This window comes from Macaca nemestrina, chromosome 4 (genome assembly GCF_043159975.1).
Source record: "Macaca nemestrina isolate mMacNem1 chromosome 4, mMacNem.hap1, whole genome shotgun sequence".
In the NCBI taxonomy this organism is placed as follows: Eukaryota; Metazoa; Chordata; class Mammalia; order Primates; family Cercopithecidae; genus Macaca; species Macaca nemestrina.
This window is the reverse complement of record NC_092128.1, coordinates 25,011,201-25,029,164: the sequence shown is the minus strand read 5'-3', so window position 1 is coordinate 25,029,164 and position 17,964 is coordinate 25,011,201. Positions and strand designations below refer to the sequence as shown.

The following is a 17,964-nucleotide window of genomic DNA, read 5'->3' as shown; positions in this document are numbered from 1 at the left end:
ACAAGGTAGAGAGAAACAAATATGCTCCAAATTGGGTTCATAGGAGTATACTTTACCTAATTGATAAAAGCCATAAATAGCTTAAAATTTGTTTTCTTGACTTTGAAAAACAAAACAAGGCATCAGCAACGTTTTAAGCAAAAAGTTAAAAAGATTACTTTAGACTTCTTTTAGTTTACTCCATGCAGTTAATTTCTCTTCTGTTTGATATTCATGAACATTTCAGTTCTCCATGAGAGTTCTGAAAGTTGTTTCTTCTATTCTAATGTCACAATTTCCAAAGTTATCAGAAACCTGCATTTAAGAACACCTGTTAGAGTTCTATAGCTGACTATAAACCACCTTTTGAAGAGGATTAAAACAAGACAACAATTGTTTGTGGATGACAAAGTGTTTTGGGACAACAACAGCCAAAAACATGATTGAAAAAGAAGTTTGGTTACCTCTGTGGCATACAATGATTTTATGTAACAATTATAATTATTAATAACCTACAATAAGTTTTATTATATTTGTCAGTGCTTCTTGTATGATTTTACTATACCAAGCAAGGCAAATTTTACCTTTGCATTAGTGTACTGTTAAACCCAATTCTTAATAAAACCTTATACATAAATCTGTCCAATCTTAATCCATTTGACCATAAGATAAGATTTTCATAAATCTTGTATAACCCTTTACAAATTTTTATTAAGAGCAGATTATAAGCAGATTTTTGCTTTAAGAAAAACTTGTTGTTCTTTTATTCCACTGTTCAATTTATGGAAAAACTGAATGATACCCCTTTAACTTCAGCCAATATGTTCACACACAGAATCTCTTTTACAACTAATTTTTCACAAACCTTCCACAACTTGCTTAAATCTTCAGCTTTACCTTATCTAACTTAAAACAATCCTTTAACACTTTAGGCATAAAAAATCCACATTCCTATGACTTCTTATAATCTTTTACCAAAAACACATTTCACTTTCTTTACACACCTTGCACATAAAACTGTTTTTTAGTCTCAAATACATGTTACACTGTTAACTCTTAGCAACTCTTACTTCTGGTGAAAAGCCTGGTTAGTAAGCCATTTTAATTATGTACTAGTGTGGAGCCTAGGACCCAGACAGAAGTGCAGATAAGTCCTTACTCTTTTCAACATCTAACTTCACATGTCCCAAGCCTTACCTAGCTGTAAAGCAGGCAAGTTGTACAGTTAAGCATCACAGTAGTATTCTATGAAGCATTTAGGAGGCCTAATCACCTTTAAATTTTACATTTCTTGCATAAATTCCCTGTTATGGGAATTTCGTGACCTACACAGACTATCTACGACATACTTTGACTTTGTGACTTATCCTAAACATCCCTTTTTTTAAACAACCAGTTATTTCAGTTTAGGACAAGAATTTACCATATAAGATCCTTTCTTATATGAAGTCTCTTTTCTTTATAAACTTCTTTGCATAGCTATGGGGTATGGCTAATTCCACATGTCTCCAGGCCTTATCTAGAATCTAGTGCTTCAAAGTAGGTAGACTGAACAATTTTTAAAAGTCAAAGAAGCAGTTTATGACCTTAAAGCATTTAGTAAACTTAATATCTGACCTGCATAATTTAGACCAGATGTTTACATTTTGGAGGATATTTTTATTTTACCAATAATTTAAAAAACCATCTCTATTTTCCAAAGAGTATTAAAGTCACATGAAGTAAAAGGCATTACACTTTCTACTTTTTTGACAAAATATTTGATTTAAGCACTTATTTTTAAGCCAATTAATCAAAGCTCTTTCATATATAATCACACACACAACACATATAAATACACAGACAGACAGAAGATAAAGGACTCATTCTCTAAGCCAGGAATTGGACCCTGAACCCAGGCCACCATTGTGAAAGGAGAAAGCACAGCCACATGGTTACAAGGTCAAGCTCCCAAGGACATACTAGACAAGAAGGAAACCTCATCCAGTTTTTTTCAGGGACCTGCAGCAAAGTTTGTAGCTGACCAGTTTGTTGGGCCATTTTGAAAAGCCCTATCCTAAGGTACCCCTCTTTATGACAGAACTATCCTAAGGTACCCCTCTTTATGACAGAACAATACAGAAAAACACACAAAGCGCACCAGATTCACTACAGCTTAACACTAGTCTCTCAAATCCTTTTTCCATTAATCATAACTTTACAGAGGAGATAAATGTGATTTTTACCATTAATTCAACTGGTTAGCATAGAAAGAGAGAGGGAAAGAGAAAGAAAGCATTGCCTGAGGCAGGGTGGGGAAGGCGAAGAGCTCAGGGAGACCAGAGAAAGATCCACCCATTGCTCAAATGTTCAGGCAGCTGCTTGTTGGTCATGAAGGGATCTTTTCCAGCAGTTTCATCAGCTCTTAGGTTTTCCCTTTTAGGGAGGAAGACACTCCCCATGTCCCATGATCCTGTACATGCCTAATCCTGTCACCCACAGCCATCAGCAATGAGTGCAAGGTAGATTAATCCAAAGAGAACAGCAGTTAGCATCCCATAGTGCCAAACCCATCCTTAGCCAAAAGAGACTTTACCAAGAGGGGCCTCTAACCCACTTTGTCTTAGGAGAGACTCTAACTCCCGAAAGTTGAGCCTCTAACCCAATCCCATTCTTTACCCAGGTATATGCACCCCACTTACCCAAAGTCAGCCAAAATTGGTGCGAGCAGATGATTTTTAGTTGGGATTAGGGGTCTCTTCAGTATCATCCCTTCATGGTTGCCAGAAAGATGTTACAGGAAAGTGGTCCTGATGCAGACCTCAAGAGGGGGTTCCTGGATCTTGGGCAAGAAAAAATTCAGGGCGAGTCCACAGTGCAAAGCAAAAACAAGTTTGTTAAGAAAGTAGAGGAATAAAGGAATGGCTACTCCATAGATGGAGCAGCCACAAGGGCTGCTGGTTATCTATTTTTATGGTTATTTCTTGATGATATGTTAAACAAGGCTTGATTATTCATGCCTCCCCTTTTTAGACCATATAGGGGAACTTCCTGTCATTGCCATGGAATTTGTAAACTGTCATGGCACTGTTGAGAGTGTAGCAGTAAGAATGACCAAAGGTCACTCTTCATGGCTGTCTTGGTTTTAGTAGGTTTTAGTTGGCTTCTTTACTGCAACCTATTTTATCAACAAGGTCTTTATGACCTGTATCTTGTGCTGAACTTCTATTTCATCTTGTGACTTAGAATGACTTAATCATCTGGGAATGCAGCCCAGTAGGTCCCAGCCTCATTTTACCCAGCCCTTATTCAAGATGGAGTTGCTCAGGTTCAATGCCTCTGACAGTATTTTCACAAAGACCCATAAATCTTATATAGTAACAAGACAAAGAAGGCTTCCAAAAGGCAGGAAAATGTGGAAAGGTAAATTTATGAGAAGAGTAAAGTCTGCTCTAGATGATCTAGCAGCACTGTTTCCGACTTCTGTTTCTCAGTTTATAAGCAAGCATTATAAAGGGGCCCATCTTTATGTGGGAAAGGCAGAGAGCAGGGTCAGAGTGTGCCCCTGTGTTTAAACCTTTTATAAGACTTAACTAAAATCCCCAGTACTTTAGAGAGGAATATTTTTGTTTCCTTCAGCTGTATATGAAACACAAATGAATTTAATATTTAGACTTGGGTCCCATCCCCAATATATCTCATTGTATATATGCAAATAATCCAAAATAAATCCAAAATCCGAAACACCTTTGTTCTTAAGCATTTTGAATAAGGGTTATGTGACTTGGTCTGATTTCCAGAGTTACTACATTACATTATTTTAAATGTCCAGTTTTGAATTACTAGGTAAGGGGTTTCTTTTTGGGTTGATGAAAGTGTTCTGGAATTAGTGGTGATGCTTCCAGAACCTTGTGAATGTGCTAAAATCCACTGAATTATATGAACATTTTAAAAGGGTCAATATTATAAGACATATTTCAATTAAAAAATTTTAAAGAAAAAAAGTCCAGTTTTTAACAAAAAAACTTATGAGATGCACAGAGAAATCAGAAAAAGACGTACACAGGAAAAGACGAGTCAATAGAAATTGAGGAAATCCAGATACTGGACTCATTATACAGATACTTTTAATCATCCAATATGAATATTTTCAAAGAATTAAAGGAAATCATGTCTAAAGAGTTAAAGGACTGCATAATAATAGTATCTACTCAGCAGAAACCTTATAAGCCAGAAGAGACTTGGGGCCTATTTTCAGCATTCTCAAAGAAAAGAAATTCCAAACAAGAATTTCATATCCCACCAAACTAATCTTCATAAGCAAAGGAGAAATAAAATCTTTTCCAGACATGAAAATGCTAAGGGACTTCTTTACCACTATACTAGCCTTACAAGAGATCCTGAAGGGAGTTATATACATTGAAACCACCTGGCCAACATGGTGAAACCCCATCTCTACTAAAAATACAAATATTAGCCAGGTGTAGTGGTACACGCCTGTAATCCCAGCTACTTGGGAGGCTGAGGCAGGAGAATTGCTTGAACCCAGGAGGTGGACGTTGCAGTGAGTCAACATTGCACCACTGCACTCCGGCCTGGGTGACAGAGTGAGACTCCATCTCAAAAAATAAATAAATAAATAAAATAAATAAAATAAACCAAAGAACGATACCTACTGCCAGAAATACATACTTAAGTACATAGACTACAGACCCAATGGAGCAAAAACACAATAGAAATTACAAAGCAAAAAGCTAACAACTTCACTATAGGATCAAAACCTCACACATAAATATTAGCCTTGAATGTAAAAGGCATAGAGTCACAAGTTGGATTAAAAAAACAAGACCCTTCCTTCCATGTGCTGTGTTTAAGAGACCCATCTCACACATAATGGTGCCCAACGGCTCAAAGTAAAGGATTGAGGAAAGATCTGCCATGCAAATGGAAAACAAAACAAAACAAAACAAAACAAAAAGCAGGGGGTCACTCTTCTTATAACAGATAAAACAGAGTTAAAACCAACAACAGGAATAAAGGACAAAGAAGGGCATTACATAATGATAATCCAATTCAACAAGAAGAGTTCATTATTCTAAATATATATGCACCCAACATTGAAGCACCCAGATTATTGAAACAAGTATTTCTAGATCTACAAAAAGATTTTAGACTGCCACACAATAATAGCGGGGGGCTTCAACAACCCACTAACAGCATTAGACAGGTCATCGAGGCAAAAAACTAACACAGAAATCCTGGACTTAAACTCAACACGTCACCAATTGGACCTATTAGATATATGCAGAATACTCTACTCATCAACCACAGAATATACATTTTTCTCATCTATATATGGAACATACTCCAAGATTGATCAGATGCTCATTCATAAAGCAAGTATCAATAAATTTTTAAAACTCGAAATTATACCAACCATACTCTCAGACTACAGTGGAATAAAAATAGAAATCAATACCAAGAAGACTCTTCAAAACCACATAATTACATGGAAATTTAATGACTTGCTCCTGAATGACTTTTGGGTAAACAACAAAATCAAGACAGAAATAAAATTATTTGAAATAAATGAAAACAGAGATGCGACATATCAAAATCTCTGGCATGCAGCAAAAGCAGTGTTAAGAGGAAAGTTTATAACACTGAATGTCTACCTCAAAAAGTTATAAAGATCTCAAATTAGCAATCTAACATCACACCCAGAGGAACTAGAAAAATAAGAGCAAATGAACCTCAGATCTAGCAGAAGAAAAGAAATAACTAAAATCAGAGCATAACTGAAAAAAATTGAGTCCCAAAAATCCATACAAAGAATCAACAAAACCAAAAGTTGATTATTTGAAAGGATGAACAAGATTAATAATCTGCTAGCTAGGTTAACAGAAAAGATCCAAATAAGCACAATCAGAAATGACAAAGATGACATTATAACTGATTCCACAGAGATACAAAAGATCCTAAGAGACTATTATGAACACCTCTACACACACAGACTAGAAAATCTGAAGGAAATGGATAAATTCCTGGAAACACACAATCTTCTAAAACTGAATCAGGAAGAAACTGAAATACTGAGCAGACCCATATCGAGTTCTGAAATTGAATCAGCAATTTAAAAACTACCAACCAAAAAATGTCCCAGACTGGGTGGATTCATAGGCAAATTCTACCAGACATACAAACAAGAGCTGGTACCAATTCTGCCGACACTGTTTTAAAAAATCAAGGAGGAGAGACTCCTCCCTAACTCATTCTGTGAAGCCAGCATCAGTTTTGATAACAAAACCTGGCAAAGACACAACATAAAAGGAAAACTACAGGCCAAGATCCTTGATGAATATAGATGCAAAAATCCTCAAATGCCAATCATTAAATGCAAATCAATAAATGTGATTCACCACATAGACAGAATTAAAAACAAAAACCATATGATCATCTCAATAAATACAGAAAAAACTTTCAATAAAATCCAACATCCATTCATAATAAAAATCCTCAACAAACTAGGCATCAAAGGAACATATCTATGACAAACCTACAGCAAACATCATACTGAATGGGCAAAAGCTAAAACCATTTCTCTTGAGAAGGGGAACAAGACAAGGATACCTACTCTTACTACTCCTGTTCAAGATAGTACTAGAAGTCCAAGCCACAGCAATCAAGCAAGAGAAAGAAATAAAAGGCATCCAAATAGGAAAAGTTAAACTATCTCTCTTCGTGGATGATAGGATTCTATACCTTGAAAACCCTAAACACTCCACCGAAAGGCTCCTGGAACTAATACATGACTTCAGCAAAGTTTCAGGCTACAAAATCAGTGTACAAAATCAAATACGTAATTTCTACACACCAACAACAATATTCAAGCTGAGAGCCAAATCAGAACACAATTCCATTTATAATAGCCACACCAAAAACAAAACACCAACAAAAAAATCCTAGGAATACATATAACCGAGAAGATGAAAGATCTCTACAAGGAGGACTACAAAACACTGCAAAAAAGAAATCATAGATGGCACAAACAAATGGGTAAATACTCCATGCTCATGGATTAGAAGAATCTATGTTATTTAAATGGCCATACTTTCCAAAGCAATCTACAGACTCAGTGCTATTCCTATCAAACTGCCAACTTCATTTTTCACAGATTTAGAAAAAACTATTCTAAAATTCGTATGGAACCATAAAAGAGCCCAAGCAGCCAAAACAATCCAAAGCAAAAAGAACAAAGCCAGAAGCATCACATTACCCAACTTCAAATCATACTATAAGGCTACGGTCATGAAAACTACATGATACTGGCTCAAAACCAAACACATACACCAATGAAACAGAATAGAGAACCCAGAAATAAAGCTACACACCTGCGGCCATCTAATCTTCTACAAAGTTGGCAAAAATAAGCAATGGGGAAAAGACTTTCTATTCAATAAATCTTGCTGGGATAACTTGATAGCCATATGTAGAGAAATGAAACTGGACCCCCACATTTCACCTTATAAAAAAATAACCCAAGAGGCATTAAAGTAAATGTAAGACCCCAAACTTTAAGAATCTTAGAAGAAAACCTAGGAAACACCATTTTGGACATGGACTCTGTGAAATAATGTATGACTAAGTCTTCAAAAGCAATTCCAATAAAAACAAAAAGTGACAAGTGTGACCTAATTAAAGAGTTTCTTCATAGAAAAAGAAACTATCAACAGAGTGAACAGACAACCCACAGAATGAGAGAAAATATTTGCAGACTATGCATCCAACAAAGGTCTAATTTCCAGAATTTATAAGGAACTTAAATAATTGAACGAACAAACAAAAAACATTGAAAAGTGGGCAAAAGACATGAACAGACACTTCTCAAAAGGAGACATACAAACAATATATGAAAAAATGTTCAACATCACTAATCATCAGAGAGGTGCAAATCAAAAGCACAATGAGTTTTAATAAAAGGAAGAACTTTACCTAGGAAGACTAGCCCACAATAGAATAAGTCACATTTTAAAGTGGTGTGCTGCTTTTCACTTAAATACTTCAATCCAAGATAGAGGGCCATTTATCACAATGTTGAATGTGATTTTCTTCTCTACTGGGTAGGGGGTTTTTTAGAAGACCTCTTGTATTAGTCAGGATTCTCTAAAGGGACAGAACTAATAGGATATAGGTGTATATATGAAGGGGAATTTATTAAGGTGTATTGACTCATACAATCACAAGGTGTAAGTCCCACAATAGGCCATTTGCAAGCTGAGCAGGGAAGGGAGTCCATCCCAAAACCTCAGATGTCAGGAAGCCGACAGTGCAGCCTTCAGACCATGGCCAAAGGCCCAAGAACCCCTGACAAACCACTGGTGTAAGTCCAAGAGTCCAAAAACTGAAGAATTTGGAGTCTAATGTTCATGGGAAGGAAGTATTCAGCACGGGAGAAACATGTAGGCTGGAAGACTCAGCAAATCAAGTCCTCCCACATCCTTCTGCCTGCTTTATTCTAGCCTCCCTGGCAGCTGATTAGATGGTGCCCACCCAGACTGAGGGTGGGTCTGCCTCTCCCATCCAGTGACTCAAATGTTAATCTCCTTTTGTAACACCCTCACAGACACAACCAGGAACAATACCTTGCATCCTTCAATCCAGTCAAGTTGACACTCAATCTTAACCATCACAACTCTGTTTTCAAGTTGACTTATAACTTGACATCCACCACCACCACCATTTTTTTTACAGAAAAAATATGAAGTAGTATGGAATTATGATATATACACATTAAAAAGATAAAAATTTTAAAAAACAGAGATCAGAAACCACATGGAAGACTTAGGAGAGTAGCAACAATTAAAATTAAAAATTTGAGCTTATGGAAGTTCAAAGAAGAAAATTCAACTCCCAACCATTGGAGATGTTGATTTAGTACATCTGGAGTGGAACTGGGTAATATATTCTTTTTTTAAGCCTGTTATCTAATTCTGGTTAGAGATCGACTGTCTCAGACTGTCTCTCCCAGCCCTTGGTCATCTCCTCCATGATTTTGTCAGGGGCTAAACGTTACCCAATTTAAGGTAAGCTTAAGAGTATTCCTGTTACAGATAGAAGAAAAAAGTTCATGGGCAGCAGTTCCCAGAAGGTGGGTATGAAATGCCTAGCTCCCTTCCTAATGGAGAAAAGCAAATCTCACCATTCATTATTCACAGGGACTGCTTTGTAGTTCCATAAAGCAAAGTTGTTTTATCCTGCCTAACTTGGGAGGCATTCTCTTTGGTTCACTCTAATGGAAAATGGAAGAGAAAATGGTTTATCGACTATTCTTGCTGAGAGAAGCCTCTAAGTGACCCAAAACAAAAATCAACTAACCAATCCCAAGGCTTCCTACACATTGACTGGAAATCTACCCCCACAAGTTGACGTGGGAGGGAAACACCCAAGTTTCCAGAAAATCCCATTTATCCATAAGACCCTTCTCCTGGTTATTTTAGCCTCCCTAGGGATAGACACTAAGGTGTTATAGCTCTGGTCCATTGCACAAAGAGTTTTCCAGGGCCTGGAAGATGTTCATGGTGGCATCAACTGGCCACCTCAGTCATAAATGGTCCTGGAAATCCGACTTGGATCAGTACTGCCTTCTGATCAAAACTCAGATGATCAGATATCCAAGGTCCCTAATAACTACTGGATTCTCAGATTCCAGTGTGTGAGCATGAGACGATGAAGGCAAATGGGTAGAACCTGGCACACACACATCCCAAGCACTGTCACGAAAGGAGGATTCACACATACCAACATAAAGTCTCAGACTAAAGCCAAGAAATAGCACCTGATGTTCTTTTCAACTAAGACCCCTGCTTAATTCCAAACATATTCTTCAGGCTGGATGTCGGGCAGCTGAAGGGTGATCAGTCTTCTGCTGGAATTAAAGCCTGCTGTGATGTTAATGAAGAACCACCAGTGGGTTTGCTGGAAGGTAATTTAGATCTACATAATTATGACTTAATCCCTCACCCGGTAACATCAGAAAGGTCCTTACCCAAGTGCAAGCTGCATGATTTCATGCCACAAAGAGTACAGCTGTGTGACTCCTGTTCCCTTTTGTGAGTAGTGCTCACATCAGTCATGATAGCTTTATTAAATGGTGTAACCCGACCCAGTTCTTGCACACGGAGTACTATTTCCTAATCAAAACTGCAAAATGTGGCTGAGCAAGCTGTGAAAAGAAAGCTAGGTCTGCATCTTAAATAGCAGATTAACTGCTCTGCGTGGGAAAGTTGCTGGGGTGGAGGGGTGGGGACAGCTGAGAATATCAGTACTTCAGGGGTGGCAGTTGGAGGTAGTGCCTCTCTAGCAGGTGGAAGTGAAGAAATCCTCACAGCTGTCTTCAGAACTCTACCTCTGGTTCTGGGGACAACTGTCATGGCAGGGACACACATTCAGCCAGTTCCCAGGGCCAACGAGAGCTCTCACTGAAGTGTTTATGCTTCTTGTCCTCCATCCTCCAAGGGAGATGAGACATGGGTGTGAGAAAGAGAAGCCCTTTAGAAAATAGCTTGGAGCCACGTCCAACACAGTGCCTGACTCAAATGCAAAGCCAGTGTTTTGTGCCATCACGTATGATAAAGATGTAAGAGTTTCTTAGGCCAGAGGCATTCAAGGAGGGATAGAGTTTATGTCAAGCTTGGGGTAAGGAGGTGGGGAAAGGGTCAAGGTTGTTTCCAGAAGGAGACGGCGTTTGGGCTTCACCTAAAGGATGGTGTTATGAGCTGAACTGTGTCCTGCGCCAAAATGCGTATTTTAAGTCTTAACCCCCAGTACCTCAGAATGTGACCTTATTTGCAATTAGGGTTATTGTAGATGTAATTAGTTAAGATGAGGTCATACTGGAGTAAGGCGAGCCTCTAATCCCATAAGTGGTGTCCTTGTAAAAAGGGTGATGGGACTCAGGACATGCTACCGAAATTGTGGCACTTTGGCATTTGAGAAAACAGCAGAAGCAGGAAGGTCATTTTCACCGTCCCCCTCACCCTTTGTCCCTGAAGCAGGCCATAAAACCTAGGAAGGTCACTCTCTGACCTCCCTCGCTTCTCTCCTGGAGATGCTCATGTGACAGCTGTCCTGTCTTATACCTAGAGGGAAGGAAAGTCATACAGGGACACCAAGAAGGAGCTAGACAAACAGGCCTTCTAGCTCCCCCCAGTGTATTATCATTAGATGGTTCTCTTTGCTCCTCCCATCACACTTCTTTTTTTTTTTTTTTTTTTTTTTGAGATGGAGTTTTGCTCTTGTCGCCCAGGCTGGAGTGCAATGGAGCAATCTCAGCTCACCTCCACCTCCTGGATTCAAGTGATTCTCCTGCCTCAGTCTCCCAAGTAGCTGCGATTACAGGTGCCCGCCACAACACCCGGCTAATTTTTGTATTTTTAGTAGATACAGGGTTTCACCATGTTGGCCAGGCTGGTCTCGAACTTCTGACCTCAGGTGACCCACCCGCTTTGGCCTCCCAAAGTGCTGGGATTACAGGCATGAGCCACTGCACCCAGCCCTCCCATAACACTTCTGCACAGGTTTTCCTGGTTCTTTGGGTCTTTATTTATTTATTTATTTATTTATTTATTTATTGAGACGGAGCCTCACTCTGTCGCCCAGGCTGGAGTGCAGCGGTGCAATCTCTGCTCACTGCAAACTCCGCCTCCCAGGTTCAAGCGATTCTCCTGCCTCAGCCTCCTGAGTAGCTGGGATTACCACACCCGGCTAATTTTTGTATTTTTAGTAGAGATGGGGTTTCACAATGTTGGTCAGGCTGGTCTCGAGCCCCTGACCTCGTGATCTGCCCGCCTCAGCCTCCCAAAGTGCTGGGATTACAGGTGTGAGCCTCTGTGCCCGGCTGGATTTTTATTTCTAAAGTCTTCCATGTCACATAAAACTTAAATAAACATATGCATTTTTCTTGCTGATATGTCTTTTGTTATAGTGGTCTCAGCCATGAACGTTGTTAATGGGTGAGGAAAATACCTTTTTCTCCCTACAGGGGGAAATTTGGAGACAGACACATACATGGGAAGATGCCGTGTGAAGTCTTGAGTTCTGCTGCCACAAGCCTAGGAACCATTAGAAGCCAGGAGAGAGGCCTAGAACAGCTCCTTCCCCAGCACCTTCCGAGGGAGCAAGGCTCTACCAACATACTGATTTTGAACTCCTCGCCTCCAGAACTGCGAGACAATATATTTCTGTTGTTTTAAGTCACCCAGCTTGTGGCACTTGGTTACAGCAGCCCTGGGAAACGAATACAGGTTTGTAGGACTGTATTTTTAGAAATGGGAAGGAGAACCTCAAGTGGATGGAGGAGCATGAGCTTCCTGGGGTAAGAATATGTTGAGAGCATTCAGCAGTTTGGTTCTACTGGAACCAAGGTCTATAAAGGAGCATGGGAAGGTTATTGTGGCCAAGTAACAGAGGCTTTGAATGCTGAAAAAGACATCTAAATTTTGGGGCCAGGCACGGTGGCTCATGCCTGTAATCCCAGCACTTTGGAAGACCGAGGTGGGTAGATCATGAGGTCAAGAGATCGAGACCATCCTGGCCAACATGGCGAAACTCCATCTCTACTAAAAATACAAAAATTAGCTGGGCGTGGTGGCGGGCCCCTGCAGTCCCAGCTACTTGGGAGGCTGAGGCAGGAGAACTGCTTGAGCCCAGGAGGTAGAGGTTGCGGTGAGCCAAGATTGTGCCACTGCACTCCAGCCTGGCGACAGAGCAAGACTCTATCTGAAATAAAAAATAAAAATAAAAAAAAAGACGTCTACATTTTTATCTAGCGGAGTTTGCTTGTTTTATGTTAATATTTATTTCTATCTATCTTGGCCTAAAATGATTTGAGGTGGCTGACCTTAGCATGTAGATCATGGCAAAACAGATTGTGGGCCAGAAAGTGACTTGATCAGCACCTGCACAGGAAGATAATCTCGGATGCAACTCCTTGGAGAAACAGAGCCAAGCAGCAGCCTAGGTGAGAAGCTGTGGCCATCATCTGAAAACTACGCAAAGCAGGTCTGAACTAGGAAAAGGGCAGCAGGTCAGAGAAGAGGGGATAAAGACAAGAGGTGAAATGATAGGTTGACCTGGCAAATGCTTGCATGTGGGAGGAAGGGAGAGAGAGGAATTGAATGGAACGTGGTTTCAACATTTGAGCCTGGTGACTGTGAGGACAGTGGTGCCATTTGCAGATTTAGGAGGAAGCATCACGTGGGGGAGGTGGAGGAGTTTGTTTTGCACACATTGACTATGAGGTGGTGGAGTGGTCCAGCAGGCAGTTGGACTTAGGAGAAAATGCACCATTTTTCATCCAAACAAGAGAATTGAGGTTTTGAAGGCAGCTAAAAAATAATGGTTCTACTCTGCAAGAAATGAAGTGAAATGGTTAAAAAAAAATACACATAAAAGCAAAAAACAAAATAAATTAATCCATTCAGAGGTTGTTCTCATCTAGTCAAATGTGTGTGTGTGCGTGTGTGTGTGCTCTTAACAAAGGAAAGGTCTGGTCAGTGGCAAAAACTACTTGAACACTGCTTTTAGCGAAGTCATCCCTCTCTTCAGAAGGATGAAGTACTCTTGTTTGTCAAGGAAGGTCCCTCTCAACTAGAAAGACAGATGCAGGAACTCCAGCCCGAGGTCCCCGCAGCCCACAGGGGTGATCTCTTGCTTTGTTCTCCTGGCTGTCTCAGGAAGCACAAGTGGAAACATTTGAGATGATGGCAGCTCTGCTTTCTTTGTAGAGTTAATTAGCTGGTGAAGACTGAGTTCTCCCACAGAGAGGAAGCTCGGGTTATCAAAGTATTATTAATTGATGCATCTGGAGAAAGAGAGACGCAGTCCCATCTGGATAGAGCTTGGATGCTTTTAGCGCCAGAATGGAAGAAAGGCCTTTCCTTAAAGTACAGTAAGAAAAGCCTGGTTCAGCTAAACAGTGAGGGGTAGTAGAATCTAACTCACACTCAACCCTACTTAACACCTTCTATTCTTAAGTATTTATTAAGCCTGGTACAAGTGACAAATACCACATGTGATCTGTTGTCACCAAAACTCATTAAGACAAATAATATTGAATAAGATCACACAGGATGGCTTGCCGTGGGAACTACTTACTACTTCAGGCCGGGTGCCATGGCTCATGTCTGTAATCCCAGCGCTTTCGGTGGCTGAGGCAGGTGGGTCACCTGAGGCAAGGAGTTCAAGACCAGCCTGGCCAACATGGCGAAAACCCATCTCTACTAAAAATACAAAAAATAGCTGGGCGTGGTGGTGGGTGCCTGTAATCCCAGCTACTCAGGAAGCTGAGGCGGGAGAATCACTTCAACCCGGGAGGCGGAGGTTGCAGTGAGCCAAGATTGCACCACTGCACTCCAGCCTGGGTGACAGAGCAAGACTCCATCTCAAACAAACAAACAAATAAACAAACAAGCAAACAAACTACTTACTACTTCAGCAGTCTCCAATAAAAATAGAATACAAGCCACATATAACTTTAAACTTTCTTTTTTTTTTTTTTTTTCTTTTAGAGACAGTTTTGCCTTTGTTGCCCAGGCTGGAGTGCAGTGGTGCGATCTCAGCTCACTGCAACCTCCACCTCCCAATTGGTTTCAAGCAATTCTCCTGCCTCAGCTTCCCAAGTAGCTGGGATTACAGGAGCCCACGACTACACCTGGCTGCTTTTTTGTATTTTTAGTAGGGACAGGGTTTTGCCATGTTGGCCAGGCTGGTCTCAAACTCCTGACCTCAGGTGATCCACCCACCTCTGCCTCCCAAAGTTCTGGGATTACAGGCCTGAGCCACAGCGCCCAGCCAATAATTTTAAACATTTTTGTAGCCACATTTAAAAAAGTAAAAAGAAACAAGCAAAGTTAATTTTAATAATATATATTATTTAACTCAGTGTGTCCAAAATATTACCATTTCAGCATGTAATCCATATTTTAAAATTATTGAAGTATTTTACTTTTTTTTTTTTGGTGTGAAGTCTTCAAAATCCAGCATATACTTTACACTTAAAGTGTATCTCAGTTTTTTGTTTTGTTTTGTTTTGTTTTTTGAGATGGAGTCTTGCTCTGTCACCCAGGCTGGAGTACAGTGGCGCGATCTCGGCTCACTGCAAGCTCCGCCTCCCAGGTTCTCGCTATTCTACTGCCTCAGCCTCCTGAGTAACTGGGACTACAGGCGCCCGCCACCATGCCTGGCTAATTTTTTATATTTTTAGTAGAGACAGGATTTCACTGTGTTAGCCAGGATGGTCTTGATCTCCTGACCTCATGATCCGCCCGCCTCAGCCTCCCGAAGTGCTGGGATTACAGGTGTGAGCCACCGCGCCTGGCCACATATCTCAGTTTTAAGTGTTTGAGGGTCCTATGTGGCTGGTGGCCCACCTATTGGGAAGCACAGCACCATCTCTTCTGAACAGAAGACTTCAGTCTTTGCTATTTATACAAACCCATTATCTAGTTATGGCATCACACCTCATTTTCACAATGGATGATCTTTCTTCTGATTGAAAAAAAACTTTAGACAAGATACATTTAACAGAATTGGTTTGAGCAAAGAACAATTCATGAACTGGGCAACAGTCCAAAGCAGGAAAGGTTCAGAGAGCTCTGTAGCTGTAGGAGCATGAGCAGTGAGCTTTTATAGGCTGGCATGGAAGTAACACAAAGAAAATCTATTTCATTGCTTACAGTAGAAAGATCTTAGTTGGAGGTTTATTGGCAGTTTCTGGTTGGTGAAGTTTTTAGTTTTGTTTTGTCGTTTACATGAGGCTTTGGTCTGCTTACGTAGAAAGTTAAAATGTTGGAGTCACCCCAGTCTAATGATTCCCCATTCCCAGATTTTTTTAACACTTCAAAATGTGTGACCAATTAATTTTCTAGAGATTTCTTCAAAATTATAAGGTATTTCCTCCTGTTTGAAAGCTATAGGACTCCGAGCTGTAGGTGGTGGCTCATGCCTATAATCCCAGCACTTTGGGAGGCCAAGGCAGGCGGATCGCTTCAGTTCAGGAGTTTGAGACCAGCCTGGTCAATAGGGCAAAACCCAGTCTCTACTAAAAATACAAAAATTAGCCATTCATGGAGGCATGCACCTGTAGTCCTAGCTACTAGGGAGGCTGAAGCATGAGAATGGCTCGAACCAGGGAGGTGGAGGTTGCAGTAAGCTGAATTGTGCCACTGCACTCTAGCCTGGGCAACAGAGTGAGACTCCATCTCAAATAAATAAATAAATAAAAGCCACAGGACTCAGTTTACAGATATTATTTTGTGCTGATGGGGTTCGGGATTTGCTACTCCAAAATATGGCTATCTTGACATATTGAATATTGTAGGCTGAAAGAATTTGAGAAAACCAAAGAAGCAGGAGGGTCACTTTCTGACTTTCTTTCACACTTCTCTTCTGAAGCATAAAACCTAGGAAGGATTTTCTGACCTTCCCCTGCAGCAGGTTATAAGACCCTTATTCAAGAGGTGCCCTCTCTACACCTGCAGGAAAGGAACATTCTTATCTTTGAGGATACAAAGACACAGAGAAGAATCTGAACAAATAGACCTTGCTAAGATCTCCCTAGTTTATTACCATCAAATCATCCCCCCTTTATCCAGTCATATTTCTCCACGACTGTCCATTCTTCACTAAACTTAGCATTAAATTATACTTAAAGTATTTCTTTGGGTTATTTTTTTATAAAGGCTCCATGTGTGTAAAACTTACTAAATAAATTTGTATGCTTTTTCTCTTATTAATCTGTCTTTTGTTATAGGGGCTTTAGCCATGAAGCTAACAATGGATGAGGAAAAGATGTTTTTGTTCCCCTACAGTGCAAAGGCAAGCTTGAATCTCAAATTTTAATGGAAAGGAACTGGGGAGAAGGAGAACATTTACCCAGTGTTTTTACTATGTGCCACATACCATGCTAGGCACTGCATTTACACTATTTCAGGTAATTCTTACATTCAGCTGAGCAACACATAGATTAACACCATTTTTCTGTTGGGAAAACTGAGGATATAAGAGGATAAATGCCTTGCCCAAGTACATATTACCAGTAACAGCTGGTGTTACCAGTAAAGGCCGTTATTTTCAGTATTACTGGTCCTTTTTACTGTAAGCATCATAAGGACAGAAGCCAACTCTACTGGCAGTACTTGATAGATTTTCGTATCTCTGTCATTGAACAAGTCACATGGCATGTGTTACAATGTGCTCTTTTAGTTTTGCCATCTGTAGGTGGCTTGTGTTAATCAGCTCAATTAGACCCTGTGCCTTATCACAAAGACAGAGGGCTTTCTGTATTCGGGGGTTCTTGCCTTACTGTACTGGAAAAATTGAATCACACATGGGCTTGGAGAATGAGGGCAAGGTTTTATTGAGTGGTCAAAGTAACTCTTAGCAGATGGACAGGAGCCAGAAGCGGGGTGGTCTTTCCCTGGAGTCACGCCCCTCAGTGGCCAGGTTCTCTTCCAACCACCCTTGACTGAACTCCACATTGTCCTGTTGTACATGACCTGCCAGTGTCTCTGGTGCCTGCTGGTGTGCTCTTCTGCCAGTGTGTTCCTCTTGACGTCCAACCACTTGTGCCTGTGCCCGGTAGGGTTTTGGGGTGTTCATGGGCACAGGATAGGGGTGTGGCAGGCCTGGGTGGTTTTGCAAAATGCAGCATTTGGGTATGAAAACAGTAACGCCTGTCCTCACTTAGGTCTGTGGGCACAGGCCTGAGGGTGGAGCCCTAGCCAGGAACCATGCCCTTCTCTACCCAGCACTTTCCTGCCCCCCTCCTGTATCAAATGCAGGCCATGTGGTGTCCAAGCCTGTCTCACATTCTCATCAAGGTATATGGCTCATTGGATGCAGCCCATCCCACTGCCCCCATCCCAGCCCACAACAGTACCAGCAGATCTCACTCAACCCAACACTGAAGCCACGTACACCTACTGATAGGGTAGGGCAGACAGGGAA

The 17,964-nt window shown here is 40.6% G+C and overlaps 1 long non-coding RNA gene across 1 annotated transcript; it reads right to left on the bottom strand.

Annotated features, from left to right (window-relative positions):
* Window positions 1-168: 168 nt before the first annotated feature.
* Window positions 169-9,901, bottom strand: LOC139362731 (uncharacterized). Its single transcript, XR_011621965.1, has 3 exons — window positions 9,794-9,901; window positions 2,661-2,800; window positions 169-294 (listed from the first exon to the last, which is right to left on the bottom strand). It is a non-coding gene; the product is annotated as an uncharacterized lncRNA (long non-coding RNA).
* Window positions 9,902-17,964: the final 8,063 nt, after the last annotated feature.